Source organism: Penaeus chinensis, chromosome 5 (genome assembly GCF_019202785.1).
Source record: "Penaeus chinensis breed Huanghai No. 1 chromosome 5, ASM1920278v2, whole genome shotgun sequence".
Taxonomy (NCBI): Eukaryota; Metazoa; Arthropoda; class Malacostraca; order Decapoda; family Penaeidae; genus Penaeus; species Penaeus chinensis.
Window position 1 is genome coordinate 33,332,058 of NC_061823.1, and position 10,000 is coordinate 33,342,057.

Sequence of the window (10,000 nt, forward strand, 5' to 3'; positions counted from 1 at the left end):
AATAAAAAAAAATAGATAAACAAAAAAATAATAAAAAAAAAACTGACCGTCATTTACGCCGTTAACCAGATCGCCTTTGCCGCTGACCGTAAATCGCTGACCGCTATAACTTAGTACGTTATAGCGGTTAGCGTTACAGTGGTCCCCTGATATTACGAACGTATTTGGTAACGTGATCTGATTTTTGTTGCAAAAGGAAGGTGATTATCTTAATTACTGGTGATGTGATGGTTTACGAGGAGAGGGCGAAAAAAGATGAGAAGGTGGAAGAGAGAGGCGAAGGAAAGAGGCGAAAGAAGGAAGGTGAAAGGTAAATCAAGTAATGAAATAATAAGAAAAATAATATAATAAAAAAGGAGAAATGAGCAGACGGAAGAGAATGGAGAAGGAAGAGGGTGAAGGGTAAGGAAATATGGGGAGGAATGAAAAAGAAAAAATGAGAAAGGGAGATGCAGAAGGAGAAATAGGAGATAAAAAAAAAAAAATAATATGTAATGTAGAGAAATAAATAAAATTGTAGTTCATGTGAAGGTTTGTGAGAAAGAGAATAAAGGAAGGAAATAAGATGGGCGGGAAGAGATAAGTAAATGGAAGAGAAAGAGGAATAACGAAGGGGATAGAAGAGAACAATAATAATAAGAAGAAGAAGAAAGACAAAGAAACGAGGAAGAAAGGAGAATAAGGAAAAGAAAAAGGAGGATGAAGAAGGAAAAAGAATAGAAATGGGAAAAAGAAGAACTCGAAATAAGAAACAAAAATAATAAAGACAATTAATTCGATGGTTTTAAATAAAGCGACCAAAAAGGGAAGTGAGACAGGAGATGGAAAATAAAGGAGGAAGAGAAAAAGAGAGAGCGCTAAAGAAGAAATACAAAAAAAAGGAAAAATTATAATTAATGTGATAGTTTGTGAAAAAGTGACGAAATAGGAGATAGAAGAGAAAAGAAAAGGAAATGAACAAAAGAGGAATGATAAAGGAGAAAAAAAGATAAAGAAAGAGAAGAGGAAAAGAATGTAAACCATGGGATGGCTTGAAAGGAAAGGATAAAGGAGGGAGGTAAGATAGAAGGCGAAAAATAAGAAAATGGTTGGGAAAGGGGAGAGAGAGACAGACAGAAAAGAAGAAAGGAAACGAAGAAAATGAAAAAAAAAAAAAAAAGAGGAGGAAAACGAAATAAAAACGAAAGACAAGGCAATGAAGAAGGGGTGAAAAGAGAAAGGGAAATAGAAGGTAAAAAAAAGGAAAGATGGAAGAGAGGAAAGACGAAAAGAGAGGAGAAAGAGGGGGAAAAAAGACGAAGGAAAAGGCAAAGGAGCAAATGAGAGACAAGACGAACATGATAATAAGGAGGAGGAGAAAAAGAGAGAAGAAGAAAGAAAGACGAAAAGAAAAGAAAGATGAGAGATAGGGAAGGGAAGAAGAAAGAATAAAAAGAGTGAGAAGTAAAGATGGAGGAGGACAAAGAGGACGATAAAGGAGCTATTAAAGTCAATGACGAATATAAAAAAAAGGAAAAAAGAGGAGGGATAATAAGAAGAACAAAGAAAGCAGAATAGGAGAGGAAAATAGAAAGTAAGGAATGAAGAAATAAGGAAGATGAGAAAGTGGAAATTAACAGAAAATAGAAAAGAACAAGAAAGGAAGAAAGGAAGTAAGAAATGAAGGAATAAGGAAGAGGAGAAAATGGAAATGAATAGAAAAACATAAAAAAAACAAGGGAAGAAAGGAGACAAGGAAAGAAGAAATAAGGAAGAAGAGAAAATGGAAATGAACAGAAAACAGAAAAAAAAAACAAGAAGAGAAGAAAGGACACAAGAAAAGACGAAATAAGGAAGACGAGAAAATGGAAATGAATAGAAAAACAGAAAACAAAACAAGAAAGGATGAAAGGAGACAAGGAAAGACGAAATAAGGAAGATAAGAAAATGGAGAAAATGTAAATGAACAGAATAAGGAAGAGGCGAGATCACAGATGGACATGAAAAAGTGAGGCTCATTAAAAAGCTTTGTGAATTTCCATCGTTGCAAGTAACAGTACTGCAACCAAACACATTGCAACCTCTGTGGCCACCATCTGTTGCTCTTTCTTTTCTATAGTTTATGAAGTTAAAGTATATTTATAACATATTAGACCATATCGTTTATAGTATCGTATCATTTATAACATAGTAGATCGTATTATTTATAAAATGTATTAGTTATAAATCTAAAATAGCTATAGTATAGATAGATAAATTAATGAATTAATGGTTTTATAAATGAATTGATAAATAAACAAATGCATAACTATATATATACGTACACACACATATACAAACACACACACACACACACACACACACACACACACACAAACACACACACACACACACACACACACACACACACACATATATATATATATATATATATATATATATATATATATATAGAAAGAGAGAGAGAGAGAGAGAGAGAGAGAGAGAGAGAGAGAGAGAGAGAGAGAGAGAGAGAGAGAGAGAGAGAGAGAGAGAGAGAGAGAGAGGGAGAGAGAGAGAGATTGATATAGATATATATATATACTAAACAAACAAATATATAAATGGTAATAGTTATAAGAATGATAAATTTACGACATTCGAAACATGAATCCAGCGCATAAATCTTTCGAGATCTTCAAGGTGGTGACTCATCAGGATGTCCGTTGTTGCTGTGACCTTTTTTTTTTTTTTTTTGGGGGGGGGGAGGGTGGTATTGTGGTGCATGTCTTGTTGGAATGCATTGCAAGGAGACAAGAGAGAAAGGGGGAGGGGGGAGAGAGGGAGAGGGGGATAGCAGTGAGGAGATGGGAAGAAATTTGGAAAACGAGAAAGGGAAGGAGAGACAAAGGGAATAAAATTGGATTTTTTTTCTTGAGCGTTTCTCCGAAAAGAGCAAACGTTTCCTCTTATAATTCTTCTATCCTTTTTCTAACTATAACGTTACTAAGAACATACACACACGAAAACAAAACAAAAACAGCAACAAACAAAAATAATAGATAAACAAATCAACGAATCAACTCGAAAGAAAAACGAAAACACATCACACAATTTCCACTCGAACTCGAACGCCTCTTCGCCTTTCGCCCCAACACCGACGACCAATGTTTACGTTCGCCGAATGTCAAGCGCATGCGAATCCGGAATCCGGCGAGTCACCTTACAAGAACCCAAACATTTGTACACTCGCCTGACCGTGTAAAATCATACAACCACGCGGTCTCTTTCTCTCTCTCTCTCTCTCTCTCTCTCTCTCTCTCTCTCTCTCTCTCTCTCTCTCTCTCTCTCTCTCTCTCTCTCTCTCTCTCTCTCTCTCTCTCTTATACCGCGATTATTGGCTTCGGGCGGTGACACTCAAAGGCGATGTGGGTGATTTTGGGTCGTTTTTCGGTTGACGTGAAGGGTCTGCTGTGGAGGGGGGAGGTAGAGGAGGTGAGGAGGAGGGGGAGGAGGGGAATGTAGAGGAGGAGGAGAGGGAGACGAGGGGGGGGGTGGAGGAAGAGGAGGTAAGGAGGTAGAAGAGGAGGTGAGGAGGAGGAGGAGGAGGGGGGGGGGGTAGAGGAGGTGAGGAGGAGGAGGAGGAGGGGGGAGGTACGGAGGGGGATGAGGAAGACGAGGTAGGGGAGGTGGAGGGGGAGGTAGAGGAGGGGGTGGAGGAGGAGGAAGTATGGAGGTAGATGAGGAGGGGGAGATAAAGAGAGGAGACAGAGGAGGTGAGGAGGTGGAGGGGAAGTGGGGGGAGGAAGAGGAGGAGGAGGGAGGGAGGTAGAGGAGGAGGAGGGAGGGAGGTAGAGGAAGAGGAGGGGGAAGTAAAGGGGAAGAAGGGAGGAGGAGGATAAGGAGGAAATGAGGCAGAGGAAGAGGTAGAGGGAGACGAGGTCAGGAGCTAGAGGAGGAGGAGAGGGGGTAGAAAAGGAGGAGGAGGAGGGGGAGATAGAGGAGGAGGGGGAGGGAGAGAGGGTAGAGAAGGAGGAGGAAGAGATAAGGAGGCAGATGAGGAGGAGAGGGGGTAGAGAAGGAGGAGGAGGAGGTAAGAAGGCAAAGGAGGAGGAAGAGGAGAAGGAGGAGATGGAGGAAGAAGAGAGAGGGGATAAGTGGAGTGAGAAGAGTAAGAGGGAGAGAGGAAGAAGGAGAAGAGGGGAGAAGAAAGGTGTAGGAGAAGGAGAAGGGAGAGGAAGAGGGAGGAGATGGAGGAGGAGCAAGAAGAGAATGAAAAAGTGATAAATGAGGAGGAGGAGGAGGAAGAGAAATAGAAAAACAGATGAAAACGATTCAGAATAAGAAGGAGGAAGAAAGGACATAGGAGAATAAGGAAGAGGGATGAAGAAAAAGAGAAAGAGTAGGTGGAAAGAAAAAGGAATAACAGGATTATGAAAAACTGGGTTGGTATTAGAAATTGCGGTTTGTTCTCGCTTTTTGTAGCTTATTCCTTTGGTGATTTTAATGGGATGATATGCAATGATCATTTATTTTCAACATTTGTACATTTAATTTCTTCTTTTTTTCCTTGTCATTATCACGTGTTTCATTCTTTTTTTTCTTTTTTTTCAGATTGGGGAGAGTAAAAACGAACGGAGGGAAGGAGAGAGAGAGAGAGAGAGAGAGAGAGACAGAGAGAGAGAGAGAGAGAGAGAGAGAGAGAGAGAGAGAGAGAGAGAGAGAGAGAGAGAGAGAGAGATATAGAGAGAGAAAGAAAGAAAGAAAGAGAGAGAAAGAAAGAAAGAGAGAGAAAGGGGGGGGGGGGAGGGGAAAGGGAAAAGGTGAGGGAAGTGAAAAAAGTGAGACAAAAAAGTCCAGAAAATGAATCAAATGCAAAAAGAACCAAAAAAAAAAAAAAAAAAAAAAAAAAAACACGGTCGACAGTAAGACTAAAAACAAAACAAAACAAAAAACACGAAAAAATCGCCGCCAGATGACACTACAATCGAATTCCTTAAGCCTCCATTCCCGTGTTGAGAGATCGACTTCCTCGTGTCTGTCCATTATTATCACATCTGACCTCGAGAAAAGGGGTGACCCGCGTGACCTCTGACCTCTGGCGCCGGTCACAAATATGCAAGACGGATACAAGTGACGTGAACTGTAATCGTGGCTGTCTTAGAGAGAAATATGTTGCTGAATATGTTATGATGGAAATTTGACCTGCGTTGAGCCATAATCTATACCTCTTTTGCATTTGTTAATTGATATCTCATTATTATTTTTTTATATAATGATCTTTGTCATTTCCACGGGTAAAATATTTATTAAATGATGTTTCAACTTTTGTAAAGCGTTCGGTAGACTGAAATAAAGACAAGGAGGTGACAAGTAAGTTATTAATTCAAGACACGTAAGTTTGTCGATTTGTCGAGAATAATTCAAGGGAATGAAATCAAAGAACAACACTTGTCCTCAATATACGGGACTTTCACTCTGTTTTTGTTTTTGTTTTGTTTTTTTAGTTGTTTATGCACGGTGTTGCCGTCGTATTGGCGTATTTTTTTTTTTTTTTTTTTTTTTTTTTACTTTAATTTGTACTACATCCTTCTTTTGGTTATGTTCACTGCAGATTGTTTTATTTTTTTTACCTAATTTTGATAATGTACTTGTTATTGCCTTTGCACCGGCCATACACTGTCTTTGGCTTTTATTCTTACATATTGTCTGTACATGCGAGTTTCATTGTCTATATTGTGCTCACTCTTCATTCTCTCATTATCTCTTGTTCCTTGTTTCTGATTTATTGTATACATCGTCCCTTGCAGTGTTTGTTTGTGTATTTGTATTGTTCTGTAAGAAGAACTATATTATTTTGATCTTTTTATATCTTTTTGTTATTAACTCACTGTATTGTCACTATAAGATTCTCGCTTTACATTAAATTGATAATGTCATTGCTTGTATGATGTATTTACACTACACTCTACACTATCTTTAACAGTTTACTATTTAGTTATTGATAATGTATATAAACTGTCTATAAGGTACAAAGATGATATATATATATATATATATATATATATATATACTTTTATAAAAAAAAAAAAAAAAACGATAGTTCTAAGAATGATATAAAAACTCACTAAAGATAAAATGGGTTTATTGAAATATTTTTTTCTGCGTTTCCGTTCTTCCTACAAACTCAGTAATTTCATCAAATAGTAATAATCTGAATAAAACGAAAACAGGAAAAGGGAAGAGATTAAGTACCTTTGAATACACATATTTATATTAATCAGGCACTTTAAGACTTTCGAATGGTGTCAGAAGTGGAATATAAGAAAGAGAGAGAGAGAGAGAGAGAGAGGGAGAGAGAGAGAGAGAGAGAGAGAGAGAGAGAGAGAGAGAGAGAGAGAGAGAGAGAGAGAGAGAGAGAGAGAGAGAAAGAGAGAGAGAGATAGACAGACAGGTGCTGGGTAATAGGGTACCTTGGGAAGGGAAGGGGGGAAAGGGAGGAGGGGTGAGGATGATGAGGACAGGGTTGAGAATGGAGGGAAGTAGGGGAGATGAATGATAAAATGGGTTTATTGAAGAAAAAAATTCTGCGTTTCCGTTCTTCCTACAAACTCAGTAATTTCATCAAATAGTAATAATCTGAATAAAACGAAAAAAGGAAAAGGGAAGAGATTAAGTGCCTTTGAATACACATATTTATATTAATCAGGCACTTTAAGACTTCCGAATGGTGTCAGAAGTGTAATAGAAGAGAGAGAGAGAGAGAGAGAGAGAGAGAGAGAGAGAGAGAGAGAGAGAGAGAGAGATAGAGAGAGACAGAGATGCAGACAGACAGACAGACAAATAGAAGCAGAGACAGAGAGCGTGAATATGTATGTGTATCAAGATGAGGAGAGGATTAAGGAAAAGAGATAAGAAAGCGATTGAGTGAAGGACTAAGGAAGGACCTGAACCGGCGTGAGAAGTGGGGGGGCGGGAGGGGGGGGGGGGGGGAGGGTGCGTACTGGACGATGGGAAGGGGGCGGGAGGGAGGGAGAAGAGGGGGGGGGGGAGAGGGGAGGAATGGAGGAAGGGTTGACAGGGAATGGAGGTTGAGAAAGAACCGACCGAACATGAAATAAAAAAAATATATCAAACAGACACAAAAACGAACAAAAAAAAAAAAAAAAAAAACACCAAAACATACACAAACACAAACACAACATAAAAAACACATAGACAAACGAACAAAAAAAAACTGAATCAAATATACGTAACTCGACTGACCACACACACACACACTATAACCAAATTACCTTGCACGGTTACCAAGTAGGAAATTACCGACTTCACCCTTTCGTTTCCGGCGAGTTCCGTTCCGTCTATCGCCGTCGGGGATGTCTGTCTACTTCGATTCAATTCCAGTGCGTGCAGGAATGTTGGGTTGATGATGACACACTTGGCTGTTGAAGGTCGGTAAAGAAGGGGGGGCAGGGGGGGGGAGGGTTCGTTGGGGGAGGGGGGGTTATGAGCATTATTGTTAGTGTTGTTGTTAATATTGTTATTGTTATTATTGTTGTTGGTTTTGTTGTTGTCCTTGTTCTTGGAATTGTTGTTTTCATAGTAATTATAATTACTATCATCATTGTTTTGTTGTTGTTCATATTATCGTTATTATTACCTATTATAATTATCATTATTATTATCGTTATTAGCATTAGTATTAGCATTATTATTAGTATTAGTATTAGTACTATCATTATCATTGTCATTATTATTATTGATATTGCTGTTGTGTATTATTATTGATATTGCTGTTATTATTGTTGTTAGTATTGTTATTATTATTATATCATAATCATCAGCGTCTCCATCACCATTACCACTAGAAGTAGTATTACTACCACTATCATTATCATTATCATAATTATTATTGTCACTACTATTACTACTGCTACCACTATTTTTATTTTTATGTTATTAATATCATCATTATTATCACCAATATCATCATCATCATCACCCCCGTTAGCATAACCATTATCATCATCATCATCACCATTTTCATCATCATCACCGTCATCATCACCATTATCATCATCACCACCGTCATCATCACCATTATCATCATCATCATCACCATCACCATCATCACCATCATCATCATCATCATGAACAACATCTTTGTATGTAATTCTATGTTTTGCCAAGTATGGGTCACGCAAAATGGCCTCCTCTTTCCCGGTCGTGTATATGATGACTGACTTGTGGTTTATGGCCATAGTAACCTAGATTCCAACTATGGCACACTGTCTTGCTTGATATTTTTACTTGGGCATCTTGTTTTATTGTTTGTTTGTTTTTGTGTGTGTGTGTTTTGTACATGGGTCTGTGGTTATTTATTTATCGGTTTGTCATTAATGTTTTCATTTCTTATTTGTATAGGAGGACCGAGAGAGAGAGAGAGAGAGAGAGAGAAAGAGAGAGAGAGAGAGGCAGAGAGAGAGAGATAGATAGATAGATAGAGAGAGAGAGAGAGAGAGAGAGAGAGAGAGAGAGAGAGAGAGAGAGAGAGAGAGAGAGAGAGAGAGAGAGAGAGAGAGAGAGAGAGAGAGAGAGAGAGAGAGAGAGAGAGAGAGAGAGAGAGAGAGAGAGAGAGAGAGAGAGAGAGAGAGAGAGAGAGAGAGAGAGAGAGAGAGAGAGAGAGAGAGAGAGAGAGAGAGAGAGAGAGAGAAAGAGAGAGAGAGAGAGAGAGAGAGAAAGAGAGAGAGAGAGAGAGAGAGAGAGAAAGAGAGAGAGTATATGTAAATCTGATAGATAATTAAAGATTCGGTCTTCTCTCTAATCTACATGATAAGATAGAATCATTTGAACGAATTACTTCCACGTTGAAAAGAAAATAAACGCGGTAGGCCTATATTTCACAAACTTTCGAAAGTCCGCGGAGGAGACACAACAGTCATTCATTCATCAATTATTTTTTATTTATTGCAAAACACTATAACAAAATCTGATCCCGCAGAAAGTACATATATCATTTAGATATGTAACAAAATAATTTTTTCACTTATCCGAAGCGCTAATGGACTACATGTAACAATAAAACACAACATATATATACAAATGGCTATAGACTACTGACACATTTTTCATAAATATTAATATTCTCATCTGTCGCTGTGGCAGGTAAGTAAGGATACTTAATTTAACATTTTCCTTTACAAAACGTGAACATTTTGCAAAAAATATATAAGAAATTGCACCAATTAAAAAAAAAAAAAAACGACAATAACAACAATAACAAAATTATTAATATAAATTAACTGAAAAAAAAAACTAATGTCCTGTTTGCCTATCATTTTTTTCTGCCTTTAATAATCTTCCATTGTGCTGGATGACTTTTAAGGAGAGATTGACACTGTAGCTCAAGGAAATGGACAGTAGATTTTTTTTTAAATATATAGAAAACAAGAAACCATGGAAATAAAAGCAAACGAACAATAATTGGAAGTAAATAAAGCTGGTTTTTTTTTTCCTTATCCAAACCTGCCACACATTGCGAATGACAATATAGGACGTTAGACAGTAATAATATATTTTTTTCTTTAATAAAACTGATCCGAAAACAAGTGATGTCCACACAGTTCCTTGCATCAATACGTATTACTTTACTTATTCAAATCAGAACACTTACAAAAGACCCAAACAAAAATTCAACATATTTATTATCATTATTATTGATTTCGTTTTAATCGCGTGTGTGTTTCATCACTGTGTTCGGACGCTTTGCTTCCACCAGGACCCCCGGCGATGCTGTGACGTCACATGCCAAACATTCGGACGATGGTGACGTCACAGGCATCATGGCACACTCACGTCATCACTTCCGAATCCTGACTTAGAAATCACTTTTCTCGGCCAATTATTCTGTTTGGCCAAAATCACCGCAGCTCAAGTGTAGCCAACACGATTTGTGGTTAAGTCTTATTACAGGCTGTTATTGAATATCGCCGTGACACATATTTTTTGTGGGAATGATATCGCCTTTTGTATAACATAGCTC

The 10,000-nt window shown here is 37.9% G+C and overlaps 1 protein-coding gene across 1 annotated transcript in view; it reads right to left on the reverse strand.

Annotated features, from left to right (window-relative positions):
• Positions 1-8,903: 8,903 nt before the first annotated feature.
• Positions 8,904-10,000, reverse strand: part of LOC125025578 (serine proteinase stubble-like) — a 93,736-nt gene continuing 92,639 nt past the window's right edge. The window contains exon 4 of the mRNA XM_047613603.1: positions 8,904-10,000. This exon is cut by the window's right edge and continues 970 nt beyond it. The gene's annotated coding sequence lies outside the window, so the exon portion shown is untranslated.